Source organism: Lynx canadensis, chromosome B1 (genome assembly GCF_007474595.2).
Source record: "Lynx canadensis isolate LIC74 chromosome B1, mLynCan4.pri.v2, whole genome shotgun sequence".
Lineage (NCBI taxonomy): Eukaryota > Metazoa > Chordata > Mammalia > Carnivora > Felidae > Lynx > Lynx canadensis.
In genome coordinates this window covers 92,312,175-92,332,203 of record NC_044306.2, presented here as the reverse complement: position 1 = coordinate 92,332,203, position 20,029 = coordinate 92,312,175, and the positions used below count along the sequence as shown (strand labels likewise).

General features: G+C 32.9%; 1 long non-coding RNA gene across 1 annotated transcript; it reads left to right on the top strand.

The window, feature by feature from the left end:
• Window positions 1–783: 783 nt before the first annotated feature.
• Window positions 784–19,094, top strand: LOC115511697. Its single transcript, XR_003968133.1, has 3 exons — window positions 784–802; window positions 9,739–9,741; window positions 19,042–19,094. It is a non-coding gene; the product is annotated as an uncharacterized LOC115511697 (long non-coding RNA).
• The last annotated feature ends 935 nt before the right edge of the window (window positions 19,095–20,029 follow it).

The window sequence follows — 20,029 nt, the reverse complement described above, 5'->3', positions numbered from 1 at the left end:
CTGAATAAAAAATAAATAAATTAACTGAAACATTTTCACTACACATTAATTTGAGTATTTGCAATAAAATAGTTGAAATCACCATATTGGTATATCATATTGATTAAGATTGTGAGCTCTGCATTTAGCTATGTCACTTTGATTACTTTTGAGGCAATTCATTCAGTCTCTTGGTCTTAATTATTCTGTATAACAGAGACAGTAACAACATGTAACTCACTGGATTATTGTGGTCTTAAATAACTTACCTATGAAGCACTCTGCAGAGTGTTTGACATATACTAAGGGATAATTAAATGCTAGCTGTTATTATTATTGTAGATTTCACATCTTTGGAAAACAGTAAAAAGCCCTGTGCCTTTTTAGTATTTATAAACATCATATAGAGATATATATGATTAGCTTTAATTAACATTTGAAACATGTTGCCTTGCAAATCCCATTGTATTAAAAAAAAGCACACACAAAACCTTTAAAGGCTTCTTATCCCCTAATATTTGTGTCCCAATTCAATAACTTTATCTACCTTTCTCTGTCTTCTCTCACTATATGAATATATGAATATATTATCATTCTCAACAAGCCAATGTTTCCCAAAGTATAGTCCTCAAACTACATGCATCAAAACCATCTGGTTGCTCAGACAAAAAAAAAAAAAAAAAAAAAAAAAGGATCTAGTTTCTCGTTCAAATAATCATTTCAAGGTATCACTCCCAGAGATGCTAATGAATTGGAATATTCAGGAATTTGCATGTTTAACACTTATTCCATGTATCTTATGCACACAAAAGTTTAAAATTCAGTATTTTAGAAGATTGATCTATTCATTATTATTCAAATGTTTATTTGTCCTTAGTTGATAAGTGCCCTCTTGATGGAAAATATCCATTTCAGTAATTATGCTCAATCCTCAAAGAATCCCATAATTTTACTATCTTTCATATATGCAACATTGGTTCGTATTTCAAACCACATTCATCTTTCAAATTTTGACTCATATCCTGTTACTTTCATGTCTTCTACAACTTTTTCAAATCTTATGTGAAAAACACTTTCAAATCCTGAAGAAACGTTTACTGCATCCCAGTGTATTTTGCTTTCTGTCATTATTCGAACTTGCATTCGAACTTAACAAAGTGAGGAATAATGGAGAGCGCAGCTGTGATGATCAACCAGACATATGTGGTTTGAGCTGATTGTGCTGATTACTGCAGAAGTTACTTGGTCCCTCTGGTCACTCTTCTCATCTTAAAATATGTAAAATATTAAAATGTCCACTGTATTTAATATTTGAAAACATTTACTAATACGGCTATATTCACTAAATTGATTATGATTAAATATGATTTATATAAACTACCTAATTCAGGCCTTGCACGAATTAGTCCATCAAAACATTTACCTTCCTAGACTTTTATTTCCTTCATTGTTTTTTAAAGGATTACATGTGAGTGAGTGTGTATGTGTGTTTCCAGCTAGATGCTTAAACATTTGGGTCTTTGTATCTATAACCAATAGCATAAATATTCATGATTGATTTAATTACCATCAATATATTCAAAATATTGCTTTATTAGAGTGTTACAGCAATATTTATCATTTTTGCAGGCTGAAGTATAGGTTGATTACTTATTTACACGTATGCTGTCTTCACTAGGCTTGAGGTCCTTATTTGTGTATCTGTAGAACCTCTTGTAGAACATGGTATGAAATAAGAACTTTCTAAGCCTGTGTTGAATGAATGCATGAGTGAATGAGAAATTCTGAAGAAATTTTGATTTTCTGAAGAAATTTTGATTTCGGTAACTTGTTTAATCTTGGAGCAGAGAAATGCATTTTTGTTTGTTTTTATCTGATTACTGGGATATGCATATAAAACAATTAAGATCTCTATACATTCTTTGCTATTTAACTTAGCTGTCATGTCACCCACTTTTTAAATGTAAGACCTGGCATCTAGGAGCTGCTGGCTGGGTAGGTGAATGAACGAATAACTAAGTGTGTGGATCTTTCATAATCCCAACATTCTGGCATTAATTTATAAAATAGCATTTGAGATGGGTTTGGAGAGAACTGGCTGAAAGCAATTATGTCCTTGTTTATGTGTAAGAATTTTACAGTTCAAAGAATGAGGAGTTCAAGGTCACAAATTATTTACTTTGAAGACAAAAAAAAGGGCATACATATGGACATTTTTATTCATTTATTTTAACAAATACTTTGCAAAAATTTAAAATAAGAAATAGGATAAACTTGAGATTGTGTATATATTTCAAGAAAGCATAAAAAGGAACATTAAAAAATAACTTTCTCTCTGTGTATAACTATTTGTAGTTTCCCATGATCAGAAGAAAATAGTAATGAATTAGCAATAATCAATTTATTTAAATTTCATCTAAACACTTCTTGTCTTGGCCAGCAATATCATTTTGATAAAATGGTGCCCACTATGATTCACGATTGTTGGGCTCTACATTATGTGACTAGAAGAAGAAATTTTAAATCAATAGCTAATATTAATGATAACTGAATAGAGTGATTGTATTTTGCACACACTATTTATAAGTCTACCCTGAGAATAAAAGATATGAATAATGGATGAAAAAAAGTTGTCATTCTTTTAGTTAACATAATTTTCACATGAAATCAATACATGTACCTCTCATGTTGTGAAACTAACATTCATTAAATAGCATTTGTATAAGAACAAGAATCATCACTTGTTAATGGCTATCGAAAATGAGATTATATTTGTTTAACTGATGTGGACAAAGTTATAGTCTTAGAATAATTTGTAGGTCTATGATATTTAGACCACCATCCATCAAGTACTTATTGTATATTGAATCTATGCCCTGTACCATGACTGCCCCGTCTTAAGTGAACTTGAAGAAAAAGTTGGAAGGTTGGTCTGAATCCTCACGGGCTTAGAATTGCCTAAAGCCCTTCTCAAAATGCATATTCTTGATTCCTTACGTACAGAGATTTTCAATGTGTAGGAGTAGAATAGTTCCTAGGAATTCTTAACACAGACTCCTGGCACTTGCATACACTAAAATTTGAGTATCACTGGATTAGAAAATAACACAGATTTTACTATTTCTTATTATTCCTTGCTTAATTAAAATGTTGCATTATTGTGATAAACAGTCCCTTCTCTGCTTTCTAACCTCTGAAGACAATATTTTTTTAAATGATTGAAGCATTAGCAAGTTTTCAGTAGTGTACCTTATCCCCAACAACCAGCTCTACCATACTACCTGTGGAGCATATATTTCCTAAATTACTTGCAAGCTACTGAAGGAGATAATTTTTATGCAATATACAGAGACAATTGTCTTTCTCGCCTTTTGTATTTGAAGGCCCAGAACTTTATGAAGCGCCTTGGTTATTATAAGTATTGCCTTATTTTGTTTCTACTGATTTTGAAAAACAAAACAAAACAAAACAAAAAAAACTGGAAAAAAAACGAAACTCAACAAAAGGTAGTACTTTCAAACCTTTGAATATGATGAAAAGCAGTATTGCTATGTATCTATGTATACTTTCTATAAGAAAAATCAGAAGCAGCAGTTAACAGTTATATCAGAGTCCTAATTCTAGGTCTATTTCTAGCAATGTTCAATGAAAAAGATAAAAACTGTGCCTACACGTATTTGGAATACCTTTAAAATAAATAATTTTCAAATTTGAACAGTTAGCATATTTGCATTATTTTTGAAGAACATAAAAGGAAGCAACTTATTACCTGTAGCATAATTACCAACCAAGCAATTAATTAAGCCTATTAAGACATACATATTCATTCTATATATTACTTGCCTCTCTGTGCAAAGTATTATGCTAAGAACAATAGAGAATACTAATCCTTTAAGATATAGTTTTTCCTCCTTGGAGTTTATAGGTAGATATGGACATAAAATATGTACAAATCAACAAAAATCTTTGGGTATTTTTTTGTGAATTAAGGGGGACTCAATACCCCTTGAGTACTGAGTGGATGTGTCACTGATTTTCAAGGGTAGGGATGAAGAAGAAAAAGTCCAAGTGACAAGTGAATGCACAGTGGATAAAGGTGTTCAGATTCAAGGAGACTTACCACAATCTGAGCAAACTCTCAGAACCAGGGCACTAAGAGAAACTAGGAAACAATAGAATAAACTTCTTCATTCTACAGAAATACCAGTCCAGTGACTTGTGCACTGACACAGTGTGCTAAATTATATTGTTTCTCAAAGGGCAATGAAACCATCAAATAACTTGAGTAAGTATTCGATGTTAAAAATACATGACAATGAAAGTGATCATATTTCCATGTAAATACATCAGAAAATAAAATGTATAAGCTAACTTAAAGTCAATTCAAAAATGCACCTAATTTCAACTAAAGCTGAAATATGTAAACTTCAACATTTATATGTGTAAATAGTGGTTTTTGTTATTAAAAAATGTGTAACAAACAGTTAAAGGATTGTATCCTCTTGTGGTGTTTCCATTTTAGGAAAATTAATACAATATTCTGAGTAAAACAGGAGTACAGTGTTGTTCCAAAATCACTTTAAGGATTTAGAAACTATGCTACATGATTTCCCCAATGTATTGCAAAAGAATTTAGTCACTAAATTATATTAAAAGACACAAATGTAAGAAGAATAATATATGTTTATTATTGAAGATGTTAATATTAGCACAAAAAAGGACAACTGTCTACACTAAATTAATTTAATTCTTCCTAGGTATAGTTGTAGAATTGGATCTCACTGTATGCAATACTCATATTAACAGCATGTTTCCATAATTTGATTTTAAATTCCACTGCCAGATTGATCCACTATGTATATAAATTAATAAAAGAGAAAAATAAAAATATGTTTCATATGCATATTCCCTGTTTTTTTTTGGTTTGGTTTATATTTCTGTTCACAGTGAAACACTTATTTTACACTTGTATATTCAATTATTGTTATTTTTTAGGGAGAGTTTTGAAAGCCCCTATTTTACTATAAACTTTTAGGCTTTTAGTAAAAATAACAATCTTAAATAAATTAGGAGAAATTGTTTTTTCAGAAAAAACATTTTCTCATTACCGTGGGTTTTTTTTTTCCAACTTTTTAAATATTTATGTATTTTTGAGAGAGAGAGAGACCGAGTGCTAGCAGGGAAGGGGCAGAGAGAGAGGGAGACACAAGATCCGAAGCAGCCTTCAGGCTCTGAGCTGTCAGCAAAAAGCCCGTCAAGGGCTCAAATTCATTAACTGTGAGTTCATGATCTCAGCTAAAGTCTCTTGCTTAACCAGCTGAGCCACCCAGGTGCACCGATCATTATAGTGTTTTAAGTATTGGAAACACTTCCTAAAGAAGTGTAACTACCATGTAGCTTGCTTTACTCATCTTTTTCATGCACGAATACGAGAAAAATTCATTTCATAGGCTCCAAACTGTCAAAATTTCAGTTTATGTTATTCTTCTCTACAGTCAACCATTAGCTATTCTAAATTTTAAAAATGAGTTCTGCTATATAACTTTTCAGGATATGTTGTTGGAGCAAAACATTTATATTGACCATTTAAAACATACTAAATATTTATAACTTCTTACAAAACAGTTCCAAATATCAAAATAGTATTGAAAATTTTCTAAATATTATAGTCAAAATATGAATGTTTATGTAATTATAAGCTGACCTAGGCACATCCAGTTTTGTTCTAGCTGATGGAGCTGTAAAATTATTGCTCTCCGAAACTTTTGTATTTTTTTAATTTGAATTTTGCTGTCTTTTCCTTATTAATAAATTCTTGAATTCAAATTTGAAATATTTCTAGTTTGCAGTGGGCTGGGAAGCCAGATAAAAACAACAAAAAGTTTTAGTAAAATGAGTGAAATAAAAGAATGAATCAAACTAAGGAATATCTAAAGGTATTTTGCTGTTGTTGTTAGAAAAACCTGGCTATGTATGCATACATTATTTTGCCAGCACTCTGAGATTCTAAATAGATATTAATGTGTGTGTGTGTGTGTGTGTGTGTGTGTGTGTACTAAGTAAACTTCTCTGTTCACTTAATAAATGATAAATAAAAAGAAACTCACAAGTTGGGTGTTAAAGATAAAATTAACTAATTTCCCTTTAAAAAAATTCAGGGTGTCTTAATTTGGGTTTTCCCAGAAGCCAGTCCTGAAACAAGAATCTGACTGGCAATTACTTTGTCAGAGGTCAAAAGGATAACAGGTCCAAGCAAGGAGATGTCAAGAACAAAGAGAAGGGAGTAACTAGGGGTATCAGTGAGCTCATCTGTGGGTAAGTGGGGCACTTGGCCCATCAGGGATGTGTGCAAGAAAACACTTTAGAGTTATTCATCTTAGGGATGAGAGTTGGCATAATTTACTTACCAATGTCCATCAGTCATAGTTTGATAACTACAGTTGGGGAATAAGAGTTAGGGCAAGGGAGTGGGAATTTCAATCCTCAGCACTTTCAGCCTTCTAGCACTTTTCAGCCGCTCTATTGAAACTTACCAGGCAGAGAATCACAGTTGCTTGAAGTAGTTGAGCTGTCTGTCCACCCCCCTGAGAACACTGAGTGCTGAGTACTTGCAAGAATACCACTGACTGGGTCTCCTGCAGAGGATAACAATAGAATGTGGAGACTTTTAGGGTACATTAACAGCAGAAATACTGGGATTATTTGGTAAATGTTATATTGAAGTATGTATGTTTGATCTATTGTAAATATCTCCTTAAGTGTCACTTTCTCTTTATTGTGTAGTCTCTGCTAGGAAAATCAGAGAAGGGTGGCAGGGAATGAATGCGATGCTCAAAGTGAAATGAAAGTGAAACGGAAAACTTCACTGATGTTTCTAGATCCCAACAAAGAGCCCAAATCAAGTACATATGACCTTGTGAGTGTACAAAGTTAGCCAGCAAGAAATTGCACAATACACTTCTCATCTGCCATTTTACATTACTGGAATGGAAACACATTTTGAGAATTACCCAGAATGTTCTTTAAGTTTGTGTCAATAGCTTCTGAGTTACAAAGGGTGGCTTCGGTAGTTTTCAAGGTAAAGCTAGGATGGCATATTTGTATAATTAACACTCAAAATGACATAAAGGTAATGATATGGAGGTACTGGAAACATGTTTGCATTATTTAAAGTGACAAATGTTAATTTAGTGGATAAGCAATTTGTCACCTGCTTGGGACCTAGTCTCACAGCTGTGGGAATCAAACCGAAGCATGCCTTACTGAAAGTCATTCCAGAAACACCTGTTCCAGACAAAAGGATAAATTACTTTTATGCTTAGCTTATGTGAGTATTATTTGAAATGTGTGGGTCATTTGCCACAGATTTGGCATCATTAAGAAGACTTATCAAGTTCACAGATGTTGTGCTCACTAAGGATTAGACATAACTGAGCTGAATGCAGAGAAAAGGCTTGCAAGATTAGATAATGAAGGAGAAAAATTCCCTTTGGGAGCTTAATATTTTGGCCAATTAGATCCAATAGTGTTGTATTTTTCTGCCTTATTGCAAGAAATGTAGATTGTGAGAGTGAGGGCTTCTCTGATAAGTTTTTCTTATAAGTTTTCTCTGATAAGGTTTTAGTAAAAATTTATTTTTTAATAAGAGCAAAACAAAGACATTTAATAAAGAAATAAGTGAAAAGATCCTGTGTAATGTTTTTTTCAGTGTTTAGTAGTCCTGTATTTGTGTGCACAGGTCAGCTTTAAATTGTCCCTCTATAATTACTGTGTAGTTCTTACCCATGCATCAGAAGTTTAATATGTCATAATATATTTTCCTTTTTTATATAAAAGGTCTGTGATTTCTCAAATGGCTTTTTATAGAGGCATAGATTTTTAATTGATATGTATTATGGTAATGATAATAAACACAATTTAATAATCCCCTGGAGAGAAAGTTATGAAACCTCTAAACGCATTCTTTAATGGAATTCAGAGCTGCAGGAATCTAGTTCAGAAAGGAGGTATTTGCCAACTGTGGCTTAAAAATAAAAATCACATTTCACAACTGTTAATAAAGCAACCCTTTTCAGAAAATCTGGTCAAGTAGTAAATCTATTATCTAATCGTAGACTATAAGGAACCAAAACAACACGCACACAGCTGCATAAGTCTATAATCTCCCAGCCTCTAATCTAAAATGCTAGAATAAAATGTCATGGCTGCCTGTTGGCCTAAAAACTTAAAAATATTAATAATTTACTTCATAAAATGTATCACTATCCACATATTTGAGGCACTCCAGTAGTCAAAATAACCATAATTATCCTGATCCTAGGAAACCTTATCTTTTATATAAGAATGTATCAACTTTAGGAATTGCATGGTGGGTGTAAGGGGACAGAAAAGGTAAGATTAAAGAAATCTAAGCTAATTCAGCACTGAAATAAAGATGCAAGGGCAATGTAAAAATAAAACTTATAGAAGGGAGTATTTTTTTTGATATTTTTGAAAATATTTAAAATTATTTAATTAATAAAACTGATTAATCATTGCAACTGAAAAAGGTAGTGGCCTATATATATACATACATATATATACAAAGTGTTTAAACACTGTTCGATGTGATGAAAACCAAATTCTTATTTGAACATTAAAACCATTGCTAATTTCTAATATGACGTCTCCACCTAAGATTTCTCTCCTGAGTCTTGGGCCACCATAACTACTGAATGACACTAGTCTAGAGACTCGTGGCTGTCCTTTTCTTTCGTCAGTCAAGTCTAGTCAATTCCACCCTTCATTATCCAGTGTTGTGGGTTCTTCATCATCTCTTAGGCAGATTACTAAGAATGCCTCTAAAGTGGTATTCTCACATCTGAATTTATTCCATTTTCTACACTGAAGTTCAGAGTGATGGTTCTGGAGTAAAACTGACAGTTTGCTTCCCTTAATGGATGACATACAAATAATCTGATAGCTTCTTATTTCTATAATCCTCTCTGTTACCATGGGTCCTATATCCTTATATTCTATATCCAAAAGTTGCTGAACTATAATGCCCTAGCTAGCCTCTAATCCTTTGAAGATAGTGTTCTCTCAGCCAGGATTATTGATCTCTGCATCTTTACCTGATTATTTTTGCTGTCATCTTTAAGATGAGATGGAAAAGATGATTACTTCGGCTGAATTATATAAATTTCATGATGTCGGCTTTGTACCCCTCTCGTATGTTTTACTCTTAAGATCCACAACACAAAAAATTATGGAAAATATAAAATATATGTTCTATGTATGTAATTATGTTTCCTCCTCTTTTTTTTTCTTTTTGCAGGAAAGGGGCAACTCTAATAGTTCCCAACAAAAAATGTGTTTGTTGAGAATTATTATCAGGAATCTTTATTAATCATTAATCTTGATTTTTATTAACAGTCCATTGCAGAGTACTGTAATCTACACATTTTTATCTGTCTACCACATTGGAAGTATTTATTTTAACTTCAGGAAATATGAAACAGTACAACTACTTAAAAGAATGGGTAAGTTTCAATGAAGAAAAAATCTAATTAATTTTGAGTTGTCATGTCAGCCATCTAATCAAATATGTGAATTCAATGCTGTTTGAGTCATGTTGGTTGAATATATCATGTATCATTTACATCACTCCAAAACTCATTAAAACTTTCAAGGCATAAATCTTATCAGTCTTATCGTCCAGGAAATTGATACACAGGGAGGCTGATTAACTTACCCCATGCCATAAAGTAGGTTTTGAAGATGGTCTGCAAACCCAATCGTTTTGAACTTCAGATTGTTGTGTTAATTCTGCCTCCATGTGATCTATCTAGACCCTTCTGAAAAGGTAAACATTACACTATTAAACCAAACTAATATATTTGTGTCTCAACAATATACACAGACTCCTACATCTCCAATGAAACTGTTTTATCACCCTACTTATCAATATTATATACATCAAAATGAAAAAGTGGTTATTTCCAATTTATGATTCCAAAACAGCTGCTCTTTATAGGAATGTAGTCTTACAATTTTCTAACTAGTAAAACAGCCACATCTGTAGACAGCATCAAAAATAATATCTATAAGGGATAAATAAAAGGAAATGTTTCTTTCCATACACTTTGCAATCTTCATAGGTATAAAGAGTAATGGTGACACCAGATCGGCTGTACTTGGTGTTAACAGCACAACGAACATAGCCTCAACACAAAACCTTAGAAAAATAAGAAAAATGGCAACTTATCTGGATGAAAATGATGTTTAGAAAAAATACCTTAGTAAATGCCAACTATACAAACAGTTGTACATAAACTGATAATTGTACTCTTAGTTCAAATACATTTTCTTTCTGTGATATGAAGCATCAATCTTTTACAGTAAGTAGAAAAACATTTTGTTAATCTCCTATTATCAAAAAAACAACACTAACTTTCCAAAGGGGGGGGGAATCCTATATGTTTCCAGTATTTGATAATGTAGAAGAAGCTATAGAAAATTTGTTTTTAAGACACTTCCAAATGTTATTTAAGACATTTCAAATGAAACTTGGTATTTCATTTTATCCTGATTGCAGCCTCTACTTCCTTTCTGGAGATAATCCAATTGACTTGTTGCTTTTTTCTCCCTTTTTTCTTCTTCCCTTCTTCTTCCTCTCCTCCTCCTCCTCCTCTCTCTTCTTCTTCTTCTTCTTCTTCTTCTTCTTCTTCTTCTTCCTCTTCTTCTTCTTCTTTTCTGCTTTATAATCAAAAGAATCACATTTTTTTAATTAACTCAGCATATACACAAAATTGAATAATTCCCTGGAGTTGATCACAATATATCTACTTCCCATATATTTATCTTAATAGTTTTTATTACAGTTTATAGTTCCTTTATTCAGAGATTGAATTTTTCTCATTACATTTAAAAGCGATATGTTTTAATCTGGTAAGTTTAGATTTTTCCTTCTTTTTATTTTTTATTTTTTTTATTTTTTTATTTTTTTCAACGTTTATTTATTTTTGGGACAGAGAGAGACAGAGCATGAATGGGCGAGGGGCAGAGAGAGAGGGAGACACAGAATCGGAAACAGGTTCCAGGCTCTGAGCCATCAGCCCAGAGCCCGACGCGGGGCTCGAACTCACGGACCGCGAGATCGTGACCTGGCTGAAGTCGGACGCTTAACCGACTGCGCCACCCAGGCGCCCCGATTTTTCCTTCTTTTTAAAATTATTATCCATTTTTGCCGTATAATATATATAATATAATATACATAATATAATGTAATAAATATGATATAAACATATTGCTTTCTTATAATGTCATTAAAATAAATTAAAGCAGTGTGGATAAGCAAGTAATAATGCAATTACACAAAGATCTAAATATTGTTTTTGGGAAAATAGGAAAATATGATCATTTATACAATTTAGTTTTGTTATTTTCTATATTCTGTAGGATTACAAGCATTAAGTTTACATTTGTTGAGGGAAGAAAGAACGGCAGTATATTTGAAAAGCAGGCATGGAAATGTAGCAAATACATGCCTTTGATCTAAATGACAGAAATAAATTTGCCAATAGCATGGTAATATTAGGCATGTTTAAAGTGACCTATATTACTTGAAATGCAGGTTCAATATTTTTCGGCTTGATGAGGCCATTCAATGTAAAGCACAAATGAAAATAAGTTATGTACATAATATCTATAATAGAATTTCCTACATTAACTCTTGCAGATGTAGGTTAATATTTTATTTGCATACATCCTCAAGTCTGTCCTGTTCTTCACTTGGATTTATCACAAGTCTGCAGACATGGCTTGCTGCTGGAAATGGACATGAACAATTACATTTTCAGTCTGAAATGCAGTGAAAGATTCCACTCCAGCAGCATTTGCTAAGCCCTTTGGTAGCTGTACTGATAAGGCAAAAAGAGGTTCAAGAATGAAAAATCTAAAGTGGAGATGCAAATCTCATGCTCGGTTGCTATATTGTTATCTTAGAATATGCTGATCCTGACTGGACTCAAACTAGCTTTACCAAGAGAACTAGAAAGAAAAGAAAAAGGGGTTATGGTTCTTCCTTCCTGAACTGTTTTACATTCATTTCTTTTGATTACACCTTCTTTACAGGGAGAAGACAATTTCATTAATACATATACAAAGCGGTTTTTGTTTCATAAATAGTTAAACACACAGACTTTAAAAATGCACTTCATTTATATTTCTAGTTGGTGCTCTCTCCACCCACGCACACACACACAAAGTCAGATTTATATGTCATGAATTTATGCCTAAACGGTGTCAGATTATGTTTAATCAATCTTGTCAAATAAATTGGTTGAATAAATGTCAAGTTCTATATTTAAACAAAGGAGGGATATTTTTAATATTTCTCTGATATCTAACACAATTGATTGTTTTAATTTGTGTGTTGTAAGGATGATTGTCCCTTAACATCCTTAATATTTATCACAATTTAAAATATACAAACACTCAAAATACTGCATATATTTCTCTGCCAGTTTAATCATCTGCATTCCAATAGAATTTTTTTTTCAATAGCTGTGCACAGTTACTTTAATATGACTAGACAGATTTCTCCTCGGTGAATTTTAATCTAGCAATAATTTCGCTGGGGAAAATGCTCGGGTTTCTATGACGAAGATGGACAATTGGAAAAATGAAAGTATCAGGATAATGATTTTCTTTATAAATTGAACTTTTTGATTTAAAGAAGTATGGTGAGAAAGTTGATCAATTTTGTAATGGATTCAGTTTTTTTTTTTTTTTTCTTTACTTGGATTTAGCTCTCCTTTTCAGGGGTTTATAATACAGGTGAGATAAATAAAGACCAAAGCAGTCAAATCCAGTTATCAACTACAAACAGTTATCATGAAGAACTCATATAATGTGCCTTAACTCTAAATCCTTTTTTGCAGAATAGAGCAAGCACAAATGTATTGCTTTTATCTATAAATTGACATGAAACTAATTTGCAAAATTATGGACAAAATATTTCTAAATTGAGAGGTACATTTTATTTTATTTTATTTTATTTTATTTTATTTTATTTTTGAGTTGTGTGCTCTGTTTTTCAACACCATCTCTGAGTTTATTCTTTTGCTGCTCTTTGGCAGCTCTTTTGGAAAGCAGTAATTTAAATAGAAAATGGCTAGTTAAACAAATGCAATTTAGTTTAATGCTACACAACATGTAAGTTTGCACACGTTACTCAACTTAAAGACAAAAATCAAATACTAAATTCAGCAAATAAAACATTTACCGTGTTCTTTGTATCTATACTCTATATTACCGTTTTGCTTCCTTGAGGTGAAAGCCCTATACAACTATTTTTGAGGTTACAAGGTTTATATTTTTTCTTACATTTTCAGTGCTTGCCATTGCCTTTAAACATTCCTGACTCTTTGAAAAATGGAAAATAAAGTATTCTTTTCATGGACAAATCTGCTGTTTTAGCATTTTTAACTTCAATTAAATCTGCTTGTTTAGGAGAGAATTACGAGTTTCACCTTTCAAAACAGTTCATAATTGCTCGAAATACTTGTTACTATGGGTAACCACAATTTTTATGAACATTTCCATCTACTTATCACTTCATTCGGAGAGTAGGAGAAAAACAAAACAAACATACAAACGAAGTGCAGATCACTAAATATCGAGGAAATGAAAGTTCAGAAGATATAGAAGAACACAAAAATTAACACTTTGTTAGGAAACATATATTTATTTGCTACAGCATTTAATAAAACATCCTGGTATATTTATATAGAAAACATAGAACTTAAACCCCAAGAAATAGCCAAATTTTATTGTAACTCTGTCATTTTATTTAATCCTCTTCCAACCCATAATCACAGTGGCATTTTTAATGTAATTTCTCTTCAGATCTAATTACTAGATAGTAAAAACATAGATTCAAACAGCCTGGCAAGAAATACAATTTTGTGCCTCAAAGCAATCATACAAAAAAGAAACCATATAATCAATATGTGATAATTACAAATGTAAAAGCAAGGGAAACATTTATAATAATATTCATCTTTGTACTGTTTCATCCGAAGCTACATTTCTTTTACTATTCAAAGTTCAGTTCAAAGCTTACATCATAAAATATTTGCTATGGAATGGATTCCAATAATCGCTTCCTGTGGTTTCTTAGATTTATTCCTCCTAACACATCTGTTGAAGCTATTTCCAATATATGGATATGCACTTTTCTCTAAGTGTTTCTTCTGTGCATTCTTTTTGATTCCACATATTATAAGTAGTATGGAGGCCCTGGGAGACTTGGGCAAATATTTAATAAATATACTTTAATTTAATAACAAGCTATTTCATACCAGATAATATAAGTGACTGGAAGATTGTGTCATGCTGCAAATGGGAAGAAAATTAAATGGAGACTATATTGTGTGGCTTTATTTTTAAAATAGCTTCTGATAGGGGCGCCTGGGTGGCTCAGTCAGTTAAGCAACCGACTTCAGCTCAGGTCATGATCTCACAGTTCGTGAGTTCAAGCCCCACGTCGGGCTCTGTGCTGACAGCTCAGAGCCTGGAGCCTGCTTTGGATTCTGTGTCTCCCTCTCTCTCTGCCCCTCCCCTGTTCATGCTCTGTCTCTGTCTCAAAAATAAATAAAAGATTTAAAAAAAAGTAAAAAAAATAAATAAAATAGCTTCTGATAATGAAAAATGACCCCAAAAAAGGTCATGGAAATTACATGTCAGACTCTCCCCCCCTCCCCCCCCAAAAAAACCCACAAAACTAGCAACAAAAAAGCACTTATTGGATGCCTATTACATGTACAGTTTTACAGATATTAATATCCTAACACAGGCATGACCACTAGTTTACAAAAGAAAAGAGTGAAGCTCAGAGTTTTTAAGTAATCAACGAAACTTGTCACTGTACAAAGGGCTCAGCAAGAATTCAGAAATTAGATCGCTCCAGCATTAAAGCCTGTGCCCTCCCTGCTTTGCCACTAGGGTTTCCTTCTCAATGAAAATGCTTAATGTCGGCTTCATTCACTCTTGAAAAGTCTTTTAAAGAGCAAGAACTAGAGGCGCCTGGCTGGCTCAGTTGGTTGTGCGCCGGGACTTCGGCTTGCGTCATGATCTCAGTGTCCGCGAGTTCGAGCCTCAGGTCCGGCTCTGTGCCGACAGCTCAGAGCCTCGAGCCTGTTTCGGATTCTGTGCCTCTGTCTCTCTCTGACCCTCTCCCCTGTCTGCTCTGTCTCTCTCTGTCTCAAAAAAATAAACGTTTAAAAAAAAGAGAGCTAGAATTAGGCCTTTTTCACTTGTGCACTGTCAAACTACCAGGTGTTTGTGATATACGTATACAATAAATATTTGATGAAGTGAATATGTGGTTTTATTAAATGTTTATTTATTTATTTTGAGGGGCAGAGAGAGAGCAAATGAGCAGGGGAGGGGAAGAGAGAGGAGAGACACAATTCCAAGCAGGCTCCGCATTGCAAGTACAGAGCCTGATGTGGGGTTTGATCCCACGCCCATGACACCATGACATGAGCCGAAGTCAAGAGTCTGCTGTTCAACTGACTGAGTCACCCAGAATACGTGTTTTTAAGACGTATTTTCAGACCCAAATTAAATATCTATCACAAGTATATAATTATCTTAGGGTAACTATAATTTGGATCTCTAAACTGTTTATGTTTAACTTATAATTAAAGTAGGAGTAGACTTGGGGTGCCTGGGTGGCTCAGTCGGTTAAGCAACCGACTTCAGCTCAGGTCACGATCTCACGGTCTGTGAGTTCGAGCCCTGCGTCGGGCTCTGGGCTGATGGCTCAGAGCATGGAACCTGCTTCTGATTCTGTGTCTCCCTCTCTCTCTGCCCCTCCCCCGTTCATGCTCTGTCTCTCTCTGTCCCAAAAATAAATAAAAAACGTTGAAAAAAAAATTTTAAGTAGGAGTAGACTTTATCAGATAAGTATCCACCAAGTCTAAAGAATGCAAAGACCATACTACTTAGTTAAGGTACTTTCGTGATAAATACTCAAGAAAAAACAATTTTTGTATTCAAATAAAATAAATTTTGACATATGTTTCTAAATCTTCAAACATGGTCACTATACTTTTAGAATAATAACATGGTTATTGGAGGCTTTCATAATGCACATCAAAAAAAAAATATATCTGAGGGGCACCTGGGTGGTTAAGCCTCTGACTTTGGCTCAGGTCTCCATCTAGCATTTCATGGGTTCAAGCCCCATTTCAGGCTCTGTGCTGACAGCTCAGAGCCTGGAGCCTGCTTCAGATTCTGGGTCTCCCTCTCTCTCTGCCCCTTCCCCACTCGCACTCTGTCTCTCTCACTCTCTCAAAAATAAATAAACGTTAAAAAATTTTAAAAATATCTGAACTCAAAAGTTAACCTTCACTTAGCATGGCATAGTATTCTCAGAAATAGTTCTTAATGACTCCTGGTCAATGTGTGTTGCATTTTTATTCTACACATTTCTGATGATTATTTAACACTACCTTTTAAGATTTTAGCTTTGTGGGAAGGAAAAAAGGAACAATACTTCAATTCAGTTTAATATTGAAATAGTGATTAGTACTGGTATGCTCTGTGAACAAGGTCTATTATCTACTTGATTTTTAATTACCTTTTAAAAAAATATATGTACCGTGGGATTTTACTTTCTTTTATTATACCTGCTAGACCCTGAACTTTTAATTTCAGACTATTAATTACTGTGCTATCCCCAGGTCATTTTCTACCCTCTGTTTCTGCAAGATTAATGTCAATCTAAACATTTATTTTAAGCCCTTTTTTCTATCTCCCTGGATAACTAACCTTACTGTACTCACACTGAATCTTTTTGTTGCTGCCATAACAAATATCAATTTCTCTTCTTCTTAACAATTTCCTCCTTAGTGCTAACAATGTTTCCTACTTTATCACTAAATTTTATTGTCAGGAAGATTCTGCTGTAGAAATTCAATTGTCTGTAAATCTGAGCACCAGTAAAGCTGCTAAAATCATTGTGAGTCTTATTTAACTGTCTGGCCCATAAATCAGGTAGATTTTATTTGATTTCAGTGGGGTGTTTTTCTAAACCTTAGTGCTCTAACACATACTGATATTAACTAACCGCACATTCAAGTGCATATTAGTGCTTCAAAGAGGAATTATTCATCCAAGAAGCATAGCCTATCTTTCTAAATGGCAATCATCAAGAAACATGTCCTGAGTAATGTCATCCTAGGTCAGTGATATAAAAAGGGACTGGAAATTCAAAGCTTTTCAATGTTGTCAGTACTTCATTCTGTAACGGTGTAATAGTCCTTAAACACTATGCATGTCAGATTCTGGTTGTATAGCATCTCAGTCTATCACTCTTTGAATGAAAAGTAATATCTTTATAGTGCTATGGTAATTCTTGACTGTTTTCTTGTGTTTCTACACTTAATTGTACGGTGTTCTTTAAATCTACCAACCACCATGCACGATAAATATTTTTGTCATTATTTTCTCTTTTTTCATTATTTTCATTTAAAGTTCTAAAATCTGAGATTCATAATGGAAAACAGCTTTTCCACAGTAAAATAATCGGTGCATACAAAGATAAAGATACAGATATAGATGTAGATATACACCTGGATATAGAGATACAGATATGCCTGTGTTCAAATTTTGGTTTTAGCCTGTACCAACTTCAATTCTTCAAAACGAATATATATATATATATATATATATATATATACATATATATATATATAATTTTAGGATATATATATGTAATATAACAAGCACATGTCTATATACACATAAACATATAAATGCAGATATCATACATATACGTATTCAAAAACATTTACTTACAATTTACTAAAGAAAAATGCAAAAATAAATGCAAACACATAAGTGTATGCAATACATTTAAAAGTTATCAGTTAGAGGAAGAGATGGTAAGGCATTTGACAAATGCAAATGATTTTACTACAAAATAATGTTTTTAATATTATGATTCAGATGCCCATGTTGCACTTAACAAAATGTCACCTTCCTCTCTTCACTTCTCTCTGCTTATTGTTGGTTATCTTAGAGGTTTGTTAGAGAGATATTTTCTAGGACCATGAAGATCTCTTTTTAGCCAGTGCCCTTGATTTTATATAAAACATTTTTTTTCAGGTAGCTAAATTTTACCCACGCTAACCACATTTAGTTCTCTGAGGCATGTGGGAACATACAATTCTACTCTAAATTGCAGTCATAATGAAGAAGCCAAAGAATAGGACTGAATTAGTTCTTTATCTATGTTTGTTTCTTAAAGAATTGCTTATAATGGCAATTCATTTCTATTTTAAATCTACACATGCATGTTAATTTTGAAAAAGCAAGGTTCATATTAAGAGGACATCTCTAAGATAATGGAAGCTAGATAACATTACCTAAACTTTCACCAGGTTAGAATGTCGATGCTACAGTAAGTTCCTAGTGAATTAACAAAGTAAAGGAAATAAATTTAAAATCACATTTTTATGTGAAGAGTGGGTCACTTTTAGCTGAAGGTAGCATGGAAACAGATTTGTATAAAATATAAAAATTGTATATTAAAGGAAAGATACCAGGAATATATATATGATATAGATATAGATACAGATTGGTATATACGCACAATGCATAATTTCAATATGAACAATTTAGTAAACCATATGAGACATCATAACCATAAGAACTTAATATATTAGCTCCATAAAATGCTGCATATAAAATAATGATGTCTAATATGTAAAAATAAAAAAGAGGGGATTGCAAACATGAACAAGGAATAAAAAATTATCAAAATTGGTAAAAAAAAACATGAACAATAGTTAAGTAGAATAGTAAACGTCTAAAATGCAATCATTGGAATTAAAGATTCAATAACTGGATGAAATAAGGTTCATTCATTATCTGGAAGATATTTAAAAAAAAAAAGAAAAGAAAGAAAGAAAGAAAACATTCATAATACAGGTATACCTTGTGAGAATTGAGAGTTCGGTCCTAGATCACCTCTGTAAAGCAAATAGCAAAACAAAGCATGTTAAAAAGAATTTTCTGGTTTCCCTAGTGCATATTAAAGTTACATTTATACTATACTATAGCTTATTAAGTGTGCAAGAGCATTATGTCTAACAAAACAGTGAAGACACCTTAACTAAAAATACTTTATTGAAAAAAATAGTCTAACTATCATCTGAGTTCTCAGTGAATAGTAATCTTGTTGGTGGAGGGTCTGGCCTCACAGTTGATGGTTGTTGATTGATGAAGTTGGTGGTTGCTGAAGGATAGTGTGATGCTATGATAATTTTTTTGAAATAACACAACAAGGAAGTTTGCCACATCAATTGACTCTTTCAGGAACAATTTTTCTGCAGCATGTGATGCTACTTGATAACATTTGATCTACAGTAGAATGACTTGCAAAATTAGAGTCAATTCTGTCAAACCCTGCTCCCTGCTTTATCAACTAAGTTTATATAATATTCTGAATTCTTTGTTGTCATTTCAACAGCATCTTCACTGGGAGTAGCTTTCATCTCAAGAAACCACTTACTTTCTTTGTTCATCCATAAGAAAACAATTCTCATCTGTTCATGTTGTATTATGAGATTGCAGTGATCCAATTCCATCTTTAGGATCTTCTTCTAATTCTAGTTCTCTATTTCCACCACATGTACAGTAACTGTTTCTGCTGAAGTCTTGAGTACCTCAAAGTCATACATGAGGGTTTGAATCAACTCCTTCAAAGCTCCTAGTGACATTGATATTTTGATCTCTTCTCATGAATCACCAATGTTCTTCCTAGTATCTAGTTTGGTGAATTCTTTCCAGAAGGTTTTCAATTTACTTTGTCCAGATCCATCAGAGGAATCACCTTGTATGGCAGCTATAGCCTTACAAAACACATTTTTTAAATCATGAGACTTGAAAGTAAAAATGACTCCCTGATCTATGGACTTCAAAATGTATGTTGTGTTAGCAGGCATGAAAATACATTAATCTCATTGCACATCTCCATTAGAGCTTTTGGGTGACA